Source organism: Cydia fagiglandana, chromosome 2 (assembly GCF_963556715.1).
Source record: "Cydia fagiglandana chromosome 2, ilCydFagi1.1, whole genome shotgun sequence".
NCBI lineage: Eukaryota > Metazoa > Arthropoda > Insecta > Lepidoptera > Tortricidae > Cydia > Cydia fagiglandana.
Window position 1 is genome coordinate 14,141,366 of NC_085933.1, and position 25,376 is coordinate 14,166,741.

At 37.0% G+C, this 25,376-nt stretch overlaps 1 long non-coding RNA gene across 1 annotated transcript in view; it reads left to right on the top strand.

Moving 5' to 3' along the window:
- The first annotated feature begins 318 nt into the window (after positions 1-318).
- LOC134679636 (uncharacterized) overlaps positions 319-25,376 on the top strand; it is a 58,185-nt gene continuing 33,127 nt past the window's right edge. The window contains exon 1 of the long non-coding RNA XR_010100366.1: positions 319-383. This is a non-coding gene — a long non-coding RNA (uncharacterized LOC134679636). The remainder of the gene's footprint in view (positions 384-25,376) is intronic.

Consider the following 25,376-nt stretch of genomic DNA (forward strand, 5'->3'; position numbering starts at 1 on the left):
AGGTATATACCGCACTGAACCGTTACCGCAACAATGCATCAATTACGTTACTACCATACACTGATGATGTCTGAGTTAGAAATAGTCCTTGCCGAATAGTAATTGCAGGATACCTACTTCAAAAGTTTTTTTAAACAAGTACTAAAGCGGATCGGTGCTAACAATTTCTTAGAAACTGATTCCACTGTAGAATACTATTCAATTTGATGAAGTAATGAAAATGAACACCAATGTGCAAGGATAATATAAAATAAATTTATTAAACTTTGGTTAAAAAATAAAAACTAAATTTTATAATCGAATATGTTTCGTTTGTTTCAGATTTACCCGCAAAATGAAAAACGTTTGGATGATTATCTTTGCTGTTATTACAATCAGTGCAAGTAAGTAACTTCCTACCTTTTATTATGAATTATGAATTTCGCACAATACATTTATCGGTGATTTATTTTGAGTAAAAATTATATGCGATTGGCATTGACAAATCTTTGGTAGCCGTTATCACAAATAAACGACAAAACAGGACATATTCTAGAAATATCAATATCCAGTTGTATTGTGTGCTAACCTCTATCTGAAGTATTGAATGTGGAATGATCTGTCATCGAATACCCGCGAATTACAGTACATGTCGAGCCACGTTTTTGCTTTCAAAGGAATTTATTCGTCAAAGGGGTCAAAAATCCACAAAGACTGCCATTTTTACCGCCCTCATTGTTAAAGCGAAATCCAGACCTCATTACTACATTTAAATGAAAAGAACTGAGAATTGTACGGGCAACTCTGTAGTTTAAGTTTGGAACAAATGAATGAACGGGTGAATGAATGGAGGTGGCCGAGCGTGACGATTATTCCACGCCACGCGGACAAGTGCTGCGAGTAAAATTTCAATGCTTGACTGTATGGTGTAGTTTTGAATATTCAAAACAATTGTAATTTTTGTTTTTGAACTGATAATTCTCGGCTCAATCCATAAGCTCGGATGTGATAAAAGGTCGTTTTCAGTACAGGAAAAACGTACCTATACATTTGTTTCCCAATATTTAATGATTTACCATTCCATTGTTTTATATTGAGCGTTTTGAAAAGCAGATAAAGCAGAAAATTCAAAAACGTTATCTGTTAACCAAGTTTTGTTGAAAATTCTTGCCTATCCAATGATTTGGCGGTTGGTGCCTGCATCTGACAGCTAGGGCACGCTTCAAATATACTAAAACGATACCTAACTGGGCCATGCTACCGACTGAAACCAAATTAATAGAATATCGATTCAAATGTCAGATTGTGAGTGATGTAATGGTAAAGCGATAATTGTGTAACGGATGTGGTATTCACGTATACCAATATATAGGCACTACATACATAAGTAGATAACTATTTGAAAGGTATAGTTACGAACAACGCTAACCCAAATACATTGGAAGTGTATTTTTTTTATTATTTATGGGAACTGGCCAATATAAAGAAAGGGCAAAATTTCAAAGTCTAGTTACTAGGTCGAGTGGGATATCATTTGAAAGAGCTCAAATCATTAGTAACACAATTTTTTTTTTCACGATGAAATAAATTGATTTACGAAATAATATAGTAAAATGCGAAAAAAATACATGTCTAAAATGTTTTCCTAAGCTGTAATAGTAGTTTATGTGACTGCTACATAATGAGAGGCATTAAAATACGAGTGTGGGTTTAAGAAACGAACGTTAGTGAGTTTCTTAATAGGATCACACGAGTGTTTTAATGCCTAATTATGTACAGTTACATACACTACTTTATCTAAACACATACTTAAAACTAACTAAAAGATAAACTGTACGTCAAATGGTGGTGAATGAAAACTTTTTTCACGCATGTCACACATCCTTAGTTTTTTTAATTCTAGACAAAAGAATGAAGTCCCTATTCTCATGTCACTCGAGATCAAATGTCGTGCGGTTTATATTTAAAAAACATACTAAATTGACGTTTCGTATCGATAACTGTTTTAATATCTATGTATACTAGAATAGAGACCTACTTGAGTTTTGACTGCTGTTCCAAATTTAAACTCATAACCTACAAAAATCTATAACGTTATGTACATTAAAGTACAAATTTTCCTAATACTACCACATGATAAGAAAGTTCTCATCTTCGAGCAACACGGAAGGGAGGCGGCATTCGCACTATTTCCCCTCTGCCGAGGTACAAGATTAGCGCGTCAATAAAATCTAGCGCGGGTAATAAAACTAGTTGCACTTGGATTTTTCACTAGACTGAGTCCAGACGCGCGCGTGAACACTGCTGCACAAAAATGCCTGTTTGCTCGGTTTTTTGTTATAAAAAGAGGTCGGGGACATCAAATTTACAAAAAGAAAGTGTTACATTTCACATGTAATATTTTTTTTTACATATCATACGTTTAATTACATTTAAATACAATTATTATATTTTAGTCTCAAGTAATTGTTGGATTTATCGATTTTACTCGCTCAGTACAAATTGCGGATCGGTCGAGCGACAAATCCGACTTCTCATCTCTCAGAATACAATGACATACTTCAAAGAAAATGTGTTAGTGTACGTGTTGTGACACTAGTCACTCGTCCGTACACAAAAAGAGATCGAGGTTTGCAAGATTTGTCTTTGACGTGTGTCATTTTCTATGTATTTGTGTCGTCATTACAGAGGGCCTACCGCAAACCACGTTCGACGTGTTGCCTCCCTGTCACACTTACGTATGAATTTACAAGTGCCATAGAGAGGCAACACGTCGAACGTGGTTCGCGGTAGGGCCTTTGATTGTATTTTGTATGTAAGTGTGTGAGAAGTGCGACTGTGTGCACCTTCCCCCCGCGAAAAATGGCAGAATGATTTGTACGGTGAGATATCGCTTGGGCCCCTCCCTTCCGACGTGTCGGAAGCCGGTGTTGCTCGAAGGTTCTCATAGTAAAATTGGTTGTAATAAAGCTTGTCATTTCCTACGGTTTCTGAACGTATTATAGAGCACTAATGACATGTGTGTAGATAAATCTACTTTTGTTACTATCTACAGTCCAATTTTACGTTACGACATTATAAATAACAGTACTGCAGGGTTAGTCTTCTTTAATTTTAATTAGGTAAGTTCTTCACTCTGGTGGATACCCAATAATAATAAAATTGCCGTCTAAATTTCAATTTCCATTCCACTGAAAGTCAAGTTGAGTAAATAAGCGTCGATAAACAAATCAATTTAGATTTAATTAAATGCAAATAAAATCTGCAGACAATCAAGGATCGATTGAATCGAATGAACGAATGACCGTGTAAAGAACGAATGAAATAAATGAGTAATTTGCAATCAATGAATACCGGCTCCTTGGGAGTGTTTTCGAAGTGATTTGTGTTTGAATTGAGATCTTGGCGTAGTCAAGAAGGAAACTCAATGTCAGCGATAATATTGTTTGTGAAATGGTTGAGTCTGATTTGTAAGCAGTTTATTGGATAATTAAATATATGAGAATAATTGTTTCTTTATTAAACTTATTTGCACTAAATACAACAATGTAGGTACAATCGACGTTAAAGATTGTGTTTATAATTTTGCACCTTACTCCTTTCATAGGGCGAAAAATGTAAACATAGTTCCGTTAACTGTACAAATGACTGGGCTTAATCTGAAATTATATGTAAGGTGAGACTATTCTCACCCATTACCCCAGTAAGAAGAACACAGTTTACCTTGCTCGGGGCAAAACAACACTATGACGATTCCATAAAGTGTTCTTCATAATCATAATCATAATCGTTTATTGCCAACCATGGTACATATGTTGTTACAGATTATTGAAGTGTCACATGGACCCTGACAGGGCATAGCACGTATTCTTAAAAATAGTTCTTAAAGCTAGTTCTTAAAACTAATGCAATGGGGCGATTTCTTCTTGATCTGGTGTTCGTCTTACACCTCATAATGATATTCATAATAGGGATGTGACGATCCCATCGCGTCCAGAGTGGAGACGCAAGAGCTAAGGGTCTTGAGGGTAAATATGGATGTAAAAACGAGTTGGCTGTACGTTTAAAAAAACCAGTGATACCTCTACCCTCACCGGTATTGCTCTTGAGCCATCTTATAGCTAAAACAACAGGCGGTCTTATTGCTAAAAGCTGATTTCTTTTAGATAACATGTGGGTACCGGGTAATGAACGTCTCGTCCCACATTACTTTTATTTAATTATAAAAAAAGTTAATTGTCTTTCAATGCTGGTTTAGTTTAGTTTAGGCATATATTTTTAACCGACTTCCAAATCCCAAAGGAGGAGGTTATCAATTCGGTTGTATGTTTTTTTATTTTTTTATTTTTTTTATTTTTTTTATTTTTTTTTTTATTTTTTATGTTTGTTACTCCATATCTCCGTCATTACTGGACCGATTTTGAAAATTATTTTTTTGATTGTATGTATATGCATACAGATTGGTCCCGTTTTTGTCAAAATCCAGTTCTGATGATGGGATCCATGAGGAATCGACGGAACTCCTCAAATCTTAAAGGCATACATATGGTGATTTTTGTGTTTTTATCAACAAATCAAGCATATACATTCAAAAACGTGACATTTGATGAAGTGGAACTGCTGATGATGATCAGAACGGAACTCTTCAACGACGCATAGTTCACCTTTGGCGATTTGTCCTCTTCGTTATGTTTGTTAAGCAAGTTAAGTTTTTAAGCCACAATTTTATCAAGTTTGAGTTCTGATGATGGGATCCATGAGAAATCGAGGGAACTCCTCAAATTTTAAAGGCATGCGTATAGAGATTTTTGTATTTTCATCAGAAAATCAAGCATTTTCATTAAAAACTGTCGCATTTGATGAAGTGGAACTGCTGATGATGATCAGAACGGAACTCTTCAACGACGCATAGTTCACGTTTGGCGATTTGTCCTCTTCGTTATGTTTGTTAAGCAAGTTTAGTTTTTAAGCCACATTTCTGTCAAGCTCGAGTTCTGATGATGGGATCCATAAGGAATCGAGGGAACTCCTCAAATCTTAAAGGCATACGTATAGAATTTTTTGTATTTTCATCATAAAATCAAGCATTTACATTAAAAACTGTCGCATTTGATGAAGTGGAACTGCTGATGATGATCAGAACAGAACTCTTCAACGACGCATAGTACATGTTTGGTGATTTCGAATTTCGATTTTGACTTGGACTGGGACCCGGACTCATACCCGGATCCGGTTCGGACCCGGACTCGGACTCGGACTCGGACTCGGACCCGGACTCGGACCCGGACTCGGACCCGGACTCGAACCCGGACCCGGACTTGGACCGGGACTCGGACCCGGACTCTGACTCAGAGACCCGGACCTTGACCCGGAAAACCACTATGATACCTAAACTAAATAAACCACTATGATTACCTACCATAAAATGTGGGTATGATGATGCCATACCCCTCCCGCTCAAACTCCCGTACACCGCACCTCATGCGCCGTTAAGTGGGTTAGGTTAGGTTTGAACTGCGATCCTCACAGAACCGAACAAAAGTGGGTTAGGTTTGGTTAGAACTGCGAGTCTTACAGAAACGAAATGCTACTAGAAAAGTGGGTTTGATTAGGTTCGAACTGCGATCCTCACAGAACCGAACTGCTATCAGAGAAGTGGGTTAGGTTAGATAACTACGACCCTTACGGAAACGAAATGCTACTAGAAAGTAGGTACTGGTTTTACCTCCTTTTCTACATAGTGCACCATCTACCATAATCTTTCACCGGGCCCCATAGAAGTCGGTTTTTTTTTCTTAAAAATTATTATACTTATACAGGGCGTCCCACGGCGATGCCACATGGAGGGAAAGTACCTTAAATATCACAGATAGCATATTTTGCTGAAAGAAGACTTCATTTTAATTTAAAAAACAATTTAAACTGCATTCATAGATTTTTAAATAATTACATGGTTGAACCGGGAATCGAACCCGCTACACGGAAAGAAAAAACACCCTGTAGCTTTTTCATACCGATCGAAAGGCTTCATCATAAGGATTATTTTTTGCTAAATAACATAGTGTCGGTAATAAAAAGAAACCCATGAATTTTAACATTTTTAATTCAAATTAACCAATTTAATTTATCAAATGCTCAAAATGAGTGTCATTCTGTTGAATACAAAGCCGCTCTCTTTTGATTATTTCGCTAAATTTCACATCAAATGTTAAAATTCATGGTCTTCCTTTAGTTTCTGACACTATGTTATTTAGCAAAAAATAATCCTTATGATGAAGCCTTTCGATCGGGATGAAAAAGCTACAGGGTGTTTTTTTTTTCCGTGTAGCGGGTTCGATTCCCGGTTCAACCATGTAATTATTTAAAAATCTATGAATGCAGTTTAAATTGTTTTTTAAATTAAAATGAAGTCTTCTTTCAGTAAAATGTTCCATCTACAATATTCAGGGTACTTTCCCTCCATGTGGCATAGCTGTGGGACGCCCTGTATATTATGTGTACAGTCGCTATCAGATGCTTTGGAGCGGCCAAGGTGCTCGAAAATATTAAAACAGACTAACGGTTTGAAAATAGAGGCTTTGTCTGAATACCTAAATATTTATGAACACCTTGGCCGCTCTGATGTCTCTGATGGCGACTGTACCTAAGAATCTGAAGTCATAATGTTAAATTTATAAGTCACCAGTAAAATACATTTCGCTGTATACTCCACGGTGATGTAATTAGCAAGTTTCGAACTTCATTAGCCTGTGTTTGTTCTCGTGCGGTTTCTCGGCTCGCAAGATTCAGTTTCTAATAGACGTTAGGTACATGTATAATGTATATAGTATACATTTTAAACAGTACGATCACTTTTACCACAGGGAGTATTGAAAAGGTTCCATCGATAGTAATACAATGTGTCTATAAAGAAAATGTTGTGATATGATCACGTTGTATTCAAATAAAGCTTCTTTTAAGTTAACAGTTCACATCCGCCTCCTGTTATTCCATATTTGTAATTGCATTATGTAATTTATGGTTATTTATATTGATTGTAAAAATTTTACACGTGAAAGTGCCCCTGTGTTTGCTGAATAAATGTTTGAGTTTGAGTTTCTCCTTTTTGTCGATTTTAAAAAGGCCTCGATAGCATTGATCGCGAGTCGCTATACAAGATCCTCAGAATATTTAAAATAACCAACAAGCTGGTGAGGATGATAAGGGTCGTAACTAGCACGGGCAAAACGACTGTCAACACGTGAGTTGGACTCATGGACCAATTTGACGTTGACGCTTTGTAAGGGATGTCCGCAGAATAGTCCAGAATTTAGAGGAGAAACCTGTGAAGGATGGCCTACGAATTATTAAAACAAAACTGAGTACCTTCACATGAATAGATACAAAAACACGAGAAAATTCGTAGGAAAGACTTCAAAGTGGGAGATACCACATAATATATAAAGGCGAGGGGAGGTTCAAATATCTTGGCTGTATAGTCATGGATATCAATCAGAGACCGGGCGAGATACATGTCCGGATTTAAAACGCTCTACGCTCTGCGGTTTCTCTGCACAAAGTGTCCAAACTAATGACGAGAAACATGAAGCTCCGAATATACAAAGCAATTTGCAAAATGTTCATTGTACGCTTCAAACTTACCCGCTGTAAAGAAAATTCTAACTCCTTTCTTCTGCCGTCGCATGTAAAGTACTTTCGTGCGGCTTTCTTTAACTAACCGAGGATTCCGAGGGAACAGCCGAAATGTTTGCACAGCACATTAAGACGCTGACAGACTTTATTACAACGTGCTTGGGAGTGCTTGTATACTTAGTCGTAATTTAGTACGTAAGTAACAATCATATTTTTGAGAGTTCAAATATTGTTACTGCTAGTTGGCAATGGCAACTGAATGACGGAAATAGTTGCACCTGATTTCTAAAGTAAAAAATGTGCACTAGATCCAGACAAGTTCGTAACCTAAACACCTTCCGAGTTATATTACTTAAGTCTCTATGGGTACCTACAGTTTCTTGCCGCATCCCTATCAGTCTGTCATCTTGAAATTTTGGCTTACCGCCTTTAAAACACGTTTCATTCTAGCTTCTGAGCTTTACTTATATCTTTTAGAAAGAAAATTCATTTGCCACATCAATAATGTTTACAATAATCTCTTATTTTGATTGATATGACAACACAGCATGGTTCGCTTTTAATTAAGTATGTGCAAAGAGAATAGATAGTATAGAGAGCTATTGCCAAAGTAAATTTTGTAGCCACGGTACATTTACTGCCATCTATCGACACACGAATAAAACTTAAAATAAAATTGAAAATGTATAAATTAATCAAAATATGTTTACGGATACATGATTTTTAATTTTTATTGTTCCATACTGACCCATGTTCTTTCACTGATATGTGTTAAAATTGTTAAATATCAAACGGTGTCGTCAACGCCATCTAGCCGAGAATAGGCCAAAGGTGTGTGCGCCATCTATTCGAGAATGACTTTTTGTTGATTTCCGAGGCACGTTTTTTTCTTAGACTTTATTTATCTTATACGGAGTTATCGAACGAGCGAGCGAAGCGAAGCGAAGTTCTTAAGCCCGCTCCACACTCGTGCGCGAATCGCGGCGCGAAGGCGCGAACGCGAGTCTGGAGTCGATTTCGCATATCAGCGAACTAGACTCCACACTCGCGTTCGCGGCTTCGCCCGCGATTCACGCGCATAGTCTGGAGGGCGCTTTACATTCGACTTTGAACGCGCGGCTGGCTAGCGGCACGTCCCGGCATTTCGATGTTTTTAAGCTGAACTGTCAGAAGATAGTTTGATACTCAAGAACTTAAGTAAAGGTCATTGGGCGTTTTTGACCCGCTTTATGAATTTTCGCGTACAGAGACCAAACTAGTTATAAATAGAGAATTTAATCTCACTTTTCTAAATATGTAATTTTTTTTTATGTATCATCCGGCAGAAAATAGTTATTCAACGGTACGAGATAGTATAATTAATGTTTTTACTTTCAGCATTGTGCAAAAGTGTGGTTCATGCAGCATGAGAAACGTTTTATAGCATAATGGCATATGAAATGTTGTCAATTGCAGCTGTTGCCGGGGTGGTCACCTCTGCAGTTTCTGCAGGTGGCCTTCTGGTCTAGAAGTCGCCTGCATTGGCTGGCCCAGTGTGGTTCGGCGCAGCGAACGCAGGCGAGCTGCCTGTGACATCCATGTGATGAGTGCCGGAAGCCCTGGCAGCGGTGACATTGCGCGGGCCCCTTCTTTCCGCGCCATGCCTCCACCTTGACACTCCTCATGTGGAGAAGCTCCGACATCCCGTATTAGATGCCCATGTGCAGCCCGGGCGGCCTCCTCTTGCGTCTATCCGTTTGGCGTGTTTGGGGTGGTCCAGCTTCTCCAGGGGTTCCTTGATATCTTCAATCGGTGTGAAGGAGGGGAGACCCCTGCGGTACTCCGCCTCGGAGCGGAGCTCGAAGAGTATCCCAGCCCCCAGCGGTATGGTGACTCCCCCTTTATTTCGCGCCTGCTGCCTTTTTAGACGAATTAACAATTGATTTTGATCATGCAGAATTAAAATATTGTTTTTTTAGAACTGGATTTTATTTTTGTTCCTCTTGATATTGAACAATATAACAACAGCAACACAATATAACAGCAGCTATTCAGAGTATTTTTGAATTAATTCCAATAGTTTTGAGTTTATTCATTGCAAAAATGCTATAATGATATTAAATGATTTTTATTTTTTTCTCAATTCTCCCATGGTTTGCAAGAATGCGACTCATACCACTGAGTAGTAGATACATTTACCTACATACCTAGCCCTATTTCTTTTGTGTACGCTGTGGGTCATATGTCCGAACAAAACGCCCAATGACCTTTGTTCTAATTTAAATAAAAATGGGTAAATGTGTAGTCGCGGGCATTATATTTTAGTCATTAAATTATGAGCAGGCCCGATCAAGGGGTTAATTGAGCTAGAAGAGCTTAGAAGGCCAAAAAGCTGTTTGTGAGAGGTCTTGCTATTCTGGACATTTTATTTGCAAGAAACATGGTCGAGTTTAGTATCAAATGAAAGCGCTCGGTTTACACTTTTATAATATCGTTTTTAAATTTACCATGTTCAAATAATTACAGATGGCGCTTCAAAATTGATGCAAAAAAGTTCCACGAGAGGGCTCTCTTTCTCTAGTAGAAAAAGGCGCGAAATTCAAATATTCTGGGAGACGATATCCCTTCGCGCCTACATTTTTCAAATTTGCCCGCCTTTTTCTACTGACAAGATCCGCTTGACCAACTATATTATAAATACTACTCTTTGCTTAAATATATCAGTTAAGGGCTCCACAGACCTTGCAATAAATCCACGCGATCTTTGATCCATTGCCGCCTATAGTGCGACATAAAATAGTAGAAATTAAATAAAATGGAACTCAAAAATATCCATACTAAATTGTTGCCATGTGTAAGCATTTTACGTCAAAAATGTTACGTAGAAAGTGGCGCCCTCATTTATTTTCTATTATTTTATGTCGCACTATACGAGTAGGTACCTAAATATATGCAACAAAATCAATCGCTATATTATACAGGGTGATTCATGAGACGTGAGCAGGACTAATCCTGCACACTCAGTAACTGATAATTGATCGATCACCGTCGTATTTAGGTGAAACAACCACACTTTTTCCTATTTTTCAACTTTTTGGTGAGGGCAAATTTAATTCTCTACAATCATGGTCACCCTACAAGACCTAATTAATAAACATAAAACCTCTTTTACGAAGAAAATAAAATGTCAAACCTGAGTGAGATACGAATTTTGAAAAGTAACCACACCGTGATGACAGTGATGACACTGATGACATTCAATTTGACACAGAATATCGGTAGTTTAGTACTAATGTTAGGGTGACCATCCTTGTCGTAAATAAATTAATAACTTTTTTTTTTCAACACGACTAGAAAATTAACGTTAACCTCACTAATACTGATAGGAAACAGTTGCTTATAATTTACGAAATGCGCAGTGTTAGTCCTGCTCACGTCTCCTGAATCACCCTGTATATAATTTTTGGTTAACCGCGAGTTCTCAGTTCGGGGCGAACTACTAGTATATATCTCTGGTATGTGTGTTGCAATCTAGGTATGTGTCTATATTACAGGTACCTTAATTAGCCATGTTTTATTTCATAAAAGCTGCTCGAGCTCGTCATGGTGTAACATGAGACGTCCTTTACCTAAGCACACTTGAGTTTGGTGTCACGGAGACGATTAACATTGCACTTAACGAAAATGTTTCTGCAAAGCCTTCCTGCCTTTGAGGAAATATCAGCTCAAAGTTTATTCTCAGAGGGATTAAATTTGCATGGCAAAATGTAAGCATAATATTGATATTTTATATATTTAAGTAGATGCAGCAAGACTGAAGCAACAACTACTAAGATAACTTGATAGGTAACTTTACTTAAGCTTATAAGCTTACATTTTATGTCTGCTGTTTGTGATTTATACAGTTAACATTAAGGGCCACTTGCACCATTCACTAACCCGGGGTTATCAGGTTAAACCTGGAATGTCACCATGGTTACCAGTACAATTTGACACTAGCTTAATGGTTTAACCGGTTAACCCCGGGTTAGTGGGATGGTGCAAGTGGGCCTAAGTAATATAAATTAATTTACCTCTTCAGTTATTTTAAAGCTCATATCTCAGGAAACAACTGAGTGATGATGATAGGCAAACTAAGCTTGGTAGTAATTATTAATAACTTAAATAAGTTCCCGAGGCTTCATTACCTTTACCGCTATTTCTTCAGTTATTGTTTGAGGAGCTGTGACCGACGAAGAATATAAAAGAAATTGGATGGAAAGAAAGAAATTGCCTACTTTTCAGCAATGCTCCAAATTATATGTAAATACATATCACCGCAACGGCTTCCCTTTATCTTGCATAATATCGATTGTCCGAAATACACTTCGCATAGCAGGTTTCGCAGAAACATTTTTAACCGAATGATACTTTTGCATAATTGTATAATTAGCATAACTGTCATGTCGCATAACATTCATTTGGCAGAATTTTGAATAGCAGAATACTACTATCGTCGATTTTACATACGCAGAATTGTATGTAGCATAAATTACATTCCACCGAATTTCTTATGGCATATTGCTCATATTATAGACTTGAATTTCGCAGAATGTTATGCAGCAGAATAAAAGTTCTGCCGAAATTGTTACCGCATAATACTCATGTCGCTGACTGAACCTACACAAAAGGAATTGCTGCCAGAACTACAGGTTAAGTTAGGTTAGAACTGCGACCCCTACATAAAAGGAATTGCTGCCATAACTATAGGTTAGGTTAGGTTACAATTGCGACCCCTACACAAAAGAAATTGTTGCCAGAACTGTAGGTTAGGTTAGGTTAGAACTGCGACCCCTACTCAAAAGAGGGTGCGTAACGGTCCATATAACAACTTTTGATATATTTTTAGTCGATATAACGATTGAGGGACATAATGCACTTTTGCTATAACAATACATGGTATATTCTTAAAGAGTCTAACTATCGTCAAGTATAATGAACTTGTAATATAACAACTTCTAATCTAACATTAACAGCGTATATAATTAAGTTCGATATAACGCTCAGTTGGCATAATGTAGTACTGGTATAATTTGTAATATTTACTACTATTATAACAACCTACGTATTCGAACTTAAGGCAGGTCTCAGTTAGGTACGACGACGAGCGAAGCGAGGAGGAGTGTTAGGTAGAACTGCGACCCTACAGCGCGCGAGCCGAGCGAGCGAAGCGAGCGTGCCGCGGTAGCGGCCGGCGAAGCGCCAGAACCGACTTTTTTTATTATAACCTCAACTTATTATTATACATTTGAATACATTATACCATAAATACTTATAACAAATATTCATTATATCCAGTAAACGTTATATCGAATAGCTTTTATATCTAACTATCCATCAAAATATTATTCTCGTCAACAGTATGCCAATGAATTATTCTGCCTAAGGAAATTGTGCGAAAAGACAGTATGCCAAGTACATATTATGCGACGCAATTTTCGTCAAAACAATTATTCGATTATAGTATTATTCTTTAAATTGAGATTATGACATTGCATTATTCTGCTTTACAAAATTGTGCGAAACAACAGTATGCCATGAAACTTATGCAAAAAGTAATTCTGCGAAATGATGATTCTGCCAAGGGTTGCTATGCGAAAGTAAAATATGACAATAAATTTTATGCAACATATTAGTAATCCCACCGCAACTAAGTGCTTACATGCAATTATAGCGCCCTAATGAGAGCCTTCACGGAGAGATTAAGCCCTTGGAGCGTTACCACCTGCGATGTTAAGCTGAATAATGTGCAACATTACTGTAAAAGGCTTCGTATCTGATATGTATGTGGCAAAATTAACAAACGATATTTCACCTAAAAGGTAAAGGTATATTTCAGAACCTTATATCCATATTTTACTGTAAACTTTTTAGTACAATATGTATAAATCTGTGGCTCTATTAAACAGGGGAACAAGTCTCGCGCAGCTCGGGTAAAAGAGTGTAAGTATATTCTCCATAATATAACACTTGTACCCTTAGAAAAAAATAGAAAATTCTTATTCTAACAAAAAATATTGTCAAATGAGAATGACTTATGAAACTAAATATTTTTTTTAAATAATTAATATTTGATTTAATACAAGTTTACATGTAAACCAGCTTGGTTTACATGTAAACTTTAATAAAATCGAAGCAAAATATAGCTATACTTGACATATTTAAATTTAAACATGTATAAACACGTTTGCCAGACGCTACGTCTCGTGAAGATGGTAAACGGCAAGCTTACGCACGTTAAAAGTGCCGGAGATGCATCACAGCGTCCGGGAAGCGAGCCCCTTTGACGGGGTGGGGGGTGGCCGCCTAATGAGCGCTTATGTGGCTCGGTTTAACTCTTAAGCCTTATCTTATGCCTTGCCATCTTTTACTGAAATATACCTTTACGCCCTTATTCAGAAACGTTTAGTAATTGACAAGCCGATAATAATCGTTTCTCCCTTTCCGACGTATCGGTATGATGGAAAGGGATAAACGATTATTATCGGCTTGTCAACTTTAGTAAACGTTTATGAATAAGGGGGTTAGTATGTATTTTGGTATCAATTCACTATCAATTCCTTAAACAATAGAGTATTTAAATACTAGTCAAATCAGTTCCTTTTTTTTCGAACTGTCAAAATGATTTTGCTACTATGGAATTTATGTGAAACACTCTAGCATGTGACAATCAAATTATCCACTCTTTTTTTTACGTTGGGGAAATGCGTTTACGCATGCCACCTGGTCCGGGGGAACCAGGGGGGATGACAGACTAACCAATGAAGGACTACCGTCTAAAACCACCAACGAGTGCCGGCTCCGCCTCAGATAGGGTGCCGCAGGGTCGCTATCAGCATTCGACCGCGTGCAAATTATCTACTCTAGTTTTATGCGAGTTTAATAGTTATTTGTTTTAGAAGGAGGCAAAGTTGTTGTTTAACCGCTCGTGCTAATATTGATACGCGAGCAAACGAAAGATTCCAAGATTGAACCACGAGCGTTCTTGGAATCTTGAGCGTTGCGAGGGTTTCAAAGCACGAGGGTTAAACAAAATTCGCCCCCGAGTGAAACACAAAATTTTACACCACACCAACCCAAAGCAAATATTACATGTAAAATATCAAACATAATCAAACCAAATCAAATCCAAATGAATGTTATTAAATAGTTACTATCCAAAATCATCAGTTAAAAGTCAATTCTACCAGCAAACATAAGAAAACAACTCATAATTTGCATTTGATTACTTTGCCTCACATGTGAACAAAAATGCAACTTTGCTATCAGTTCTTGAAGTGCAAAGTAAGCCTTTCCGAGCTGGTGTGGTGAAAAAATAGTACTTATGTCTAAAAATAACTGCATGTTTTTCTATAAATCTTCTGGTGCTTTATTTCATGCATGGTGTATAATAATTTATTTTAAATACAGTAAATACCCTATACTGATTTTAGACGAATAGATAATTGTGAAACCGTATTTCGGTTGTAATGTTTTTTCTGATTTAATTGCGGTAAAATATATCCTAGAGTCCGTCTAATCTAACTCTGCACCGACTTGAACAGAACAAAGTCAGGAAATGTCATTATAATCGTAATCTTTTGCCACACTTTGTTATTACCTGTTGCGAAATTTAAAAAGAAAAAGAAGTCTTGTACCTATTCGTGATGCTGTGCATGTTCGAGCCGATATATAATAGTTTTTTGTCCTAATTTCACCAAAGATGGCGCTGTTACAAACGCAAACTAGGTAACGGTAGTTCATCGTAGAATATACTTATGTAACTGTCAAATATGAGAAAAAACCATCGGTATTGGTAACTTAGCAACTTATTTCAACAGTGCATAATTATGAATGGTTTCAGATTTATTAGAGCAACCTTTTAACACATTCACTGCCCCCAACGCACATGTGCGTTCACCGCCATACAAGTTTGTTTCTAGGCCATGCCCCCTGGCAGTGAATGCGTTAATTGCCGTGTTCTTCAATATTTAACATTTTTACTAAAAATTTAAAAGCAACTGCTATCTTTTCACGTACAACATCCCAAGTCCCAAACTGGAGCGGCCGGTAGTTCGTTAGCGCTTTTGTCGACTAGATTTCAGCCGTTTTCAGCCCTTTCATGAACTTGGTTTTCAGTTTAAATTGCTCTATTCATGTTATGGCTTACTCTACAATGTGTGATAATGTTAAATTGCCATATGAGTACTAAAACTAACTAGGAGGTCCTTTTGATCACATAGACGTCATGAAACATATTGAGGAGTAAGAACAGTTGAACAGGAATTTTGAGAACACATTTCAAGTAAATAATTGTAAAGCATAACACTGAAAGAAAAGCTTTCGGTTATCGTATTACTACATTACTATAGACCGACCGCTTAAATGAGCGTCCTACCCCGTCGCCCCGTACCGCCCGGGCGAGGACTCATTTAAGCGGTCGGACTATAACATTTTAATTTAAAAAAAACTTAGAAATGTAATATAATTTTGGAACGGATTTTTTTTCTGTGTCCTGTATTGCTATCATCAGTTGTTTGGCATAAACGCTAGTGTGAACGTAACTTACTTTCTATGCATCTCGCTCGTACTGGCTTATTACGTATACGTTGACTCTGTCAGTGACTCATGGCACGGGTACTGTACTTGAGATGGCATAACGGAATATTGGCGTTTGAATGCGTGTAGTTAGCTCGTTTTAAAACACGCTTTTACGAGTGTGTGCTCAAACCGAGCGACCACGTCTACGAGTATAACAGTGTGCACCAATTTGACCATACTTATATTCAGGGTGGAAAGATAAGTCGGGCCCTGGAGGGAGACATTCCTTTATTTTTAAAAAGAAACAAAACTGCATTCAAAGATTTTCTTAAACTCGCTTGCCTCGCCCGGGACTCGAACCGACTAAAAATTCCAAAAAATAAAAACTCGCAATTTTATTCTAATACTAGTCGATACAGTTAATGTTAATGATCACATTTCTCCAAGGAACATTAGGTCTTACACTCGTCTGTTGTACAAAATATCCATAAAATCTAATATTTAGTACTTAAGATTTTTTTAGACAAACCGAATTGAAGAAAAAAAGAAAAATACTTTGAATGCAGTTTTGTTTCTTTTTCAAAATAAAGGAATGTCTCCTTTAAGTAAAATGACCTTAAGGATTTAAGGTAGTTTCCCTCTAGGGCCAGACTTATCTTTCCACCCTGTATAAGCACGTTGAGGTTCGGTTTGAGTAATTCAATGAGGTAAAAATACATTTACACATCTCGAACACTAAGCGTAGGTGTAGGGTTTCAAACGTGGACACATTCCATCTGATGAAAACGTGTCTTACACTTACCAAAACATTAGCTCATCTTTGTTATCCTTTTCTAAAGAGACTTAGCGCGAAATATATACCTACATTAATATTTTTATCGCATGGTGTAATCGCTCAAGCGCTACACTACCGCCGCTGCAAAGCTTGTAGACTCATGTAGCCAGCGCTACGAAGATAAATGAAGTCCCTTACACTACACTTTTATATACTTCATCATGTCATGATAAAATATAACAAAAATAACACATTAATACATTGTATCGCATACTATATGTCATCATTAGATACAAATGTTCGTATTTCGTTAAATAAGTTACGCGGTTGATAATATTATATCAGTCACGTATATCATGAATACAGCTAGTTACGCCGACGCCAACGTTCATTAGGCCCATTGTCGGCCAGGTTGTCTCCTCAGCAACACGGCTACGAGAAAAACCGGCCAAGTGCGAGTCGGACTCGCACACGAAGGGTTCCGTACCGTTACGTAGAAAACGGCAAAAAAATCACGTTTATTGTATGGGAGCCCCACTAAAATATTTATTTTATTCTGTTTTTAGTAATTGTTCTTATAGCGGCAACAGAAATATAATTATATTGTCACCTGTGAAATATTAAACTGTCTATCACTGTTTATGAGATACAGCCTGGTGACAGACAGCCATATGGACGGACGGACGGACAGACGGACAGCGGAGTCTTAGTAATAGGCTCCCGTTTTTACCCTTTGGATACGAAACCCTAAAAAGGGTACAGAAGCTCTACATTATATTTACAGTATATTTTCAAATGGCTACAAATATAATGACCACCAAAAAATACTTTTGTACCCTTAATAAAAAAATCATGCTTACCAAAAAAAATTACTGAACACCAAAAAAATAAGGCCTGAAATTACAAATGTACCACCATTTTAATTACGACTGCACTTCAAATTGTATTCGAATACCAAATATATTGAATGATTACCAAAAATCATTAATGATCACCAAATCTTGAAGACCAAATAAATGCGATATTTTCACCTAAATAAACCACTGTGATACCAAAAAATTTATACATATTACCAAATAAAGTAAAATGATGCCAAAATTACTAGCCCCTCCCGCTCAACCCCCGTACCCCGCACCGCATAACTTAGGTAGGCATACTGAAATGCTACTAGAAAAGTATGTTAGGTTAGGTTTGTACTGCTATCAGTTAAGTGGGCTAGGTTAACACTGCGACCCTTACAGAAACGAATTGCTACTAGAAAAGTGGGTTAGGTTAGGTTTGAACTGCGACCCTTACAGAAAAGAAATGCTACTAGAAAAGTGGGTTAGGTTAGGTTTGAACTGCGAACCTTACAGAAACGAAATGTTACTAGAAAAGTGGGTTAGGTTAGGTTTGAACTGTGACCCATACAGAAACGAAATTCTACTAGAAAAGTGGGTTAGGTTAGGTTTGAACTGCGACCCTTCCAGATAAGAAATGCTACTAGAAAAGTGGGTTAGGTTAGGTTTGAACTGCGAACCTTACAGAAACGAAATGTTACTAGAAAAGTGGGTTAGGTTAGGTTTGAACTGTGACCCATACAGAAACGAAATTCTACTAGAAAAGTGGGTTAGGTTAGGTTTGAACTGCGACCCTTACAGAAAAGAAATGCTACTAGAAAAGTGGGTTAGGTTAGGTTTGAACTGCGAACCTTACAGAAACGAAATGTTACTAGAAAAGTGGGTTAGGTTAGGTTTGAACTGTGACCCATACAGAAACGAAATTCTACTAGAAAAGTGGGTTAGGTTAGGTTTGAACTGCGACCCTTCCAGATAAGAAATGCTACTAGAAAAGTGGGTTAGGTTAGGTTTGAACTGCGAACCTTACAGAAACGAAATGTTACTAGAAAAGTGGGTTAGGTTAGGTTTGAACTGCAACCCATACAGAAACGAATGCTACTAGAAAATTTTGCTTTGCTTTAATAGGATAGCAAGATTTAAAAATTTGGTTATAATTTTACATTAAAATGGAGTTCTAATTTTGGTGGTCATTTACTATTTTTGGGTTTACAATGATTATTTTGGTGTCATTTTATTTAATAGGATAGCACGATGTAAAAATTTGGTTATCAATTGACATTAAATTGGGGTTTGAAATTTGGTAATTATTTACAATTTTTGGGTTAATAATGATTAATTTGGTGTCATTTCCTTTAATAGGATAGTAAAATGTAATAAAATTGGTAATCATTTCACATTAAAATGGTGTTATAATTTTGGTGATCATTCATTATTTTAGGGTGGTAAAGTAGATTTTTTTGGTATTAAATTTTATTAAATCTGGTGATCAGTTAAATAGCAGCCTTTTCAAATTGTTTGATTTCACTGGCGATGACGAAAAGATTGATCTTTAGCGATAACATCGTCCCTTTGCTTCTAGTTTTGTCATCCGACTTACAATACATATGTACTTATGCATCAGCTTCATTGGAGGTCGGGAAGTGGGTCAAATTAAACTTGCAAGATTTGACCCGTACAAACATACTCGTAAAAGTTAATAAAAAGCTTGTAAAATATTAACATTTGCGATTCCTGTATTGTTTTATTTTGTTGAGGTTTACAACATAGAGTTCAATATACGTAGTATGTACAGCTGTCTTTTGTTTGCTATACATATTACGCTTTATTTATTTTTTAGATTACATTCATTAGATGTTTTCGCAAACCTACCTACCTACAAATTTGCACCGCAGTTTACTCATCTCACTCATGAGAGTCATGAGTATATTCACAAATCAGAGTTGATTGAATTTAGTCGAAGTAAGAGAAAAGGAGAGAAGCGTAGCGAAAAATAATATATATTTATAAGTAAATTTTCCTCACACAATACGAGGATATTGCGCATTCTAAATTAAGCTTAAAATTCAGTTTAACTATCCATAAACTTTGAAACTACGTACCTACTTCTAAAAACATTTTCGGTTCAAAAGCACCCTTATCACCAACTATCAATTCCCGAAGCTACGAAGCTCCATTGTCAAGCTCGCAACAAAAGATATTATCCGGAAAGCAGCTGCTGTCACGTATTATCGTCAATTTTGCGAATTTTATGTATCCCTATTTTGAAAGGATTAGTTACCATACATGTTTATATATTAAGAATATATTTTTCAATGTAAGCAAGCTTCAAATAGGAGCAAAATAAGGGGTAGATATATTTATTTTCTATCATCCCACTAATATTAGAGTTGAATATGAAAGTTCGTCTCCTTCGATGTTTGTTACTCCATCACGCAAAACCGATTGAGCGGGTTTCAATGAAATTAAAGGTATTTACAATCAGTAAAAAATTTCGTAAGCCTCTAAAATTAATTAAATTAATATACAGTCGGACCAAACTAATTCTCCATGACATTTGCAAAGACAAAGTATGGTAACGTCATCATTGATGTCGAATTTCTATAAAAAAAAATGAAGTTTCTAATGACACCCCTTAATTCATTCTGTTTAAGTCAAATAAAATAAATAAATATTAAATAAATATTGTACGACATTCTTACACAGATTGACTAAGTCCCACAGTAAGCTCAAAAAGGCTTGTGTTGTGGGTACTCAGACAACGATATATATAATATACAAATACTTAAATATATAGAAAACACTCATGACTCAGGAACAAATATCTGTATCATCATGCAAATAAATGCCCTTACTGGGATGGGATTCGAACCCAGGACGTCGCAGGCAGGGTCACTACTACACCCACTAGGCCAGACCGACCGGTCGTCAAAGTGCAAAGTCAGCTTAGAGTACCTACTCTATTAAATGCAACTGTCATTAATAACATCCCCCATGGTTCAACTTCAGTTTCATACATTTTTTGCTTATCTTTAGTGATCTGTGAAGAAATAGCGAGTAATATCAGCTGCGCCCGACAGTATAATTTCAACGCCGAACAAAGTGCTAATTAGTTATTGATTTCGTCGTTTCGGTAAGGCCTGCCATGCAATGTTCCGTTCGTTAATATTAATGTTAAATTTAGTCAGTTTCATAAAACTGACTGATTAATGTTAGTTTTTGACACCACGTTGGCACAAACAAGCACACGGGCCATTTTATTGAAAGTTAGTGCAATTCACTTTAATATTAACATTTGAGAATTTTTATGTTATTCCTACTCAAAATCACAAGCTCTTTCGATCCTAACAGAAGAGTGAAAAAGTGACCCAAAGTTTTTCGATCCTTTCATTCCGTTACCTTACCGTCATACAAAGCCTATGAAGAAATGGTATAGTATAGGTTGGAAATAAAAGTCTTGAAGGGACATTTTTTTCTCCAATTAAGATTTAAATGTGAAAACGTCACGATCAATTTTTTTCACGGTTTTTTATCATTTTCGCCGCCATTGACTTGATAAAAAAAGAATTTTGTCGATGATGGAATATGCAAAAATCGTAGTTGTACACGTATTATTGTATACAGGGTGATTCATGAGACGTGAGCAGGACTAATTCTGCACACTCAGTAACTGATAATTGATTTGCACACTTTTTCCTATTTTTTAAATTTTTGGCGAGGGCAAATTTAATTCTCTGCAATCAAGGTCACCCTACAAGATTTAATTAATAATCATAAAACCTCTTTAACCGCAGTGACAGCATATTGATAACGAAGAAAATAAATTGTCAAACTTGAGTGACATACGAGTTTTCAAAAGTAACCAGACCGTGATGACATTCAATTTGACACAGAATATCGGTAGTTTAGTATTATAACTGTAGGGTGACCATGCATGTCGTAAATAAATTAATAACTTTTTTTTTTCAACACGACTAGAAAATTAACGTTAACCTCACTAATACTGGTACGAAACAGTTGCTTATAATTTACGAAATGCGCAGTGTCAGTCCTGCTCACGTCTCTTGAATCACCCGGTATGTGATTAACCACGTGGTCTTGTCTGTCCTACCTCTAGAGAGCTATTGCAAATCAGGAGGCTTTGAGGGAGAGCAGCCTTCGCGGGCGGAAGGGCTGCTTTTCCCGCAGCGCCGGAGCAAAGGCGGAGTCCAACTGCTGAGGTCCAAGGTTCGTAGAGTAGGTCCGAGGTCAGCGAGCAAAGAGGCCATATCGCAGGGCGGGAGGGTAGTGAGACCAACCCTACCCTCACCCTACCCTACAAAAATAGGTATCCTGATTATGGATTGCCTCATTTACCATCTCCCCCGCCCCTAATGATTCGAGAATATTAAATAATGTGCGTACATGTCTGCCTTTAGACTCGTCGAACCGCAAATAATGCGAAACGATACTTTGTACGGTTTCAATTAAGATTGTAACCGACTTTTCATACTGTCAAGGGAATTTATTAGTATAGGTTATTGTGATGTAAGAGATCATCAGATAAATTTTATTACAAGTAATTAAGTATATTACTATTGCTATAATGAAATGAATTATCTTATCAATTTATCATTAAGGCGTTGTGAGTTCACGCTCTTCATTAACTCTTTTTTTCAAAATCGCTGCTGGCTGAATCCATTGCTCCTTAAGGACATTGGCATTGACTTGGATACCTACATACCTAGCCTACGTAAAGTGTCTACGTTTTCGTAGATACTTCACTTGAAATATTGTAAAGAAAGAACGCTGCCACACCGAAACAAAGAGCAAAAAGGCGTTAATGAAACAAAACTAAAATATTTATGGCACCACAGACTTCTTTAAAATATTGAAATGAGAAGCAGTTTGCGCGCACTCGAGACCGTCTGGGCAGACTTACTGATACATATTAATGAGCTGTATGCAATTTAAATTATTTGCAACAGTTTAATATTGGGGTTTTAGCTAAAGTTAAAACGAAGACGGGATAGCGGTTACAGAACTAAACTTGCCCTGAATCCTGAATGTAACTATTTTTATAAAAACTGCAGCTTACGTTAGATCACTTCTAGGGTCTGTGCGGAAAGAGAAGGGTCGTAGAATGTATGGGGTCCCCTACATTTCAATACTCTTCTCTTTCCTTACAGACTCTATATAGCTTTTTAAAGGGTTGTACACAATGAAGTTGCTTTTCCCATAAAAATAAAGTAAACACACTTTGTAGTTTCCATGCTTCCCGCTCGTTTATTCAGTGTTTCTTCGGTTACTTTAGTCGTATATGAAATGGTTTTAAAACCACTATACAGTTACAAAAAAGTATTCGTCTTGCGTTTCACCGAGCGGCGTACCGGTGAGCAAGAAACTTAATCTAATAGTCAGGCCACAGAATAAATAATAGTACTAGGTAGGTACAGAAGACTCACTCTCTAACAAAGCGCGTCTGTTATGATCAGGACAGATTTGACCGCTAGGTGGCGACTGCGCCACACGCGGCACACACACCCCCAAAATTGGTATGGAACGGTTGTACTTTTAGCTATGTACCTGTAGCAAAGCGACGAAATCGCGGAGTGAGCCACGCTTGGTCAGGCTATGAATTTGATCTGCCTTTGAATTTCTTCAACCGCAGAAACGTCACTTTTGACACTGACAGATATCCAGATACAATTCATGACTTCTTATCCCAATCAGAATAATCTTCCAAGTTGATACATGCTCAAGGCGTGCGTGCTTAATTTATTATTATGCTGCAATCGTCGAAATACGTTATACTGTATAACCCTGTTGCCTCAAAATTTTCCCCATATTTCATTAAATATTAATTCTGTTAACTAAAAAAACTGTGTTCTATTTAGGTATGAAATATTGTTTCCGGGCAATATTGTTAGTTCGGGCGTGTTTGGCGTTCTGAAAACAATTTGCCCCAGTAACACAGTACTTATACATAGACTTGTTGGAAGCTGACCCGCGATTCTCTACCTACTGGGCGGAAATTATCGACTACTGTGTTTAACTACCCTAGTAAAGAAACGAAATTAGGTTACTTTCTGTTTATTTTGTTTCATTATTAACGTAAAATATAATAGGTAAATGAAAAAAAAACCGGGCAAGTGCGAGTCGGACTCGCGCACAAAGGGTTCCGTACCATAATGCAAAAAAAAAAACAAAAAAAAAAACGGTCACCCATCCAAGTACTGACCACTCCCGACGTTGCTTAACTTTGGTCAAAAATCACGTTTGTTGTATGGGAGCCCCATTTAAATCTTTATTTTATTCTGTTTTTAGTATTTGTTGTTATAGCGGCAACAGAAATACATCATCTGTGAAAATTTCAACTGTCTAGGACAGACGGGCGGACAGCGAAGTCTTAGTAATAGGGTCCCGTTTTACCCTTTGGGTACGGAACCCTAAAAATGTATGTATGTATTAATTTTTGGATGTCTGAATGTTAGTGTCTCGATCATACCAAAAAGTGTGATCGGATTTCGATTTGTTGAAATATTTATATTACGATAGTCTTCAGGACATTTCACTGAGCTCAAGACAGGACATATAAGTAATCATATTTTATAGACCATTCATATATTACATACTTTACATTGACATCAACTAACATATTCTTTTCTTCTCAGTAGATAAACGTTTTGGGCTCTAAGATAAAGGTCCTTAGCGATAAATAAAAAACGCGGCCGGTCCCTGCAGGCTCGTGAAACAAAGCGGACGCCTACAGATATTTACGCTATTACGTCGATAGTGAGGGTAGACTCATACATTTTACAGCGCTTTGCCAGTAGTAGGGTGACCAAGATGAACGGCGACTTTTTACTAGCCAGAGCAATGCTAGCGCGTTTTTGTCACATGATCGAATGAGAGACCGTGACATAGACCGGATCTAAAAAGGTACATTTCAAGAACTTGTAAATGAAAATCCAAAAAGACGAAAAGTTTAATGCAAATATATAATAGCTTTTTATTTTTGCATTAAACTTTTGATTAGGTATATCCAGTTCATTATATTTTTATCAGCATATGATATATTTAATAGTTGCCTCATTATAAATATGAACCAGCTTATTTTTTTAAAAGCACCTTCAATTTAGAGATAGAGACCTATGTTATGTGGGTTACCCGACATTTATTTACTTTTAACTAGTTCTAAATGGAAATAATGTATAATAAGTTACAATCATACCAACATCTCTACCAAATTTTGGTCACCCTAGAGTCCTATTGTGTGCCTGTCAGCCTTTATCTCAGGCCCAGCCGAAGGCCCTGGGCTTAGCGACGATAGCTGACTGACACCGGCGTTACAACTTTAGAGAAATAACGTATTCACACGTCCGACGTTTAAATTTTGGAATGGAACCCTTGTTTATCAAACTTGTGACTGCCTCATTTTGACATTGTCGTTTTCGTTTCATTCAATATGAATGGCGAATGTTTTAACGTTGTTCCGTCACAATTGACTTCACAATTTGTTGCCATTTCATCAATAAGCAAAAAGTATAGCGGTTTTTATACATGATGAATTAACTGTATTATGCCCACTTGCACCATCCCACTGACCCGGGGTTAAGCGGTTTAACCGTCAACCC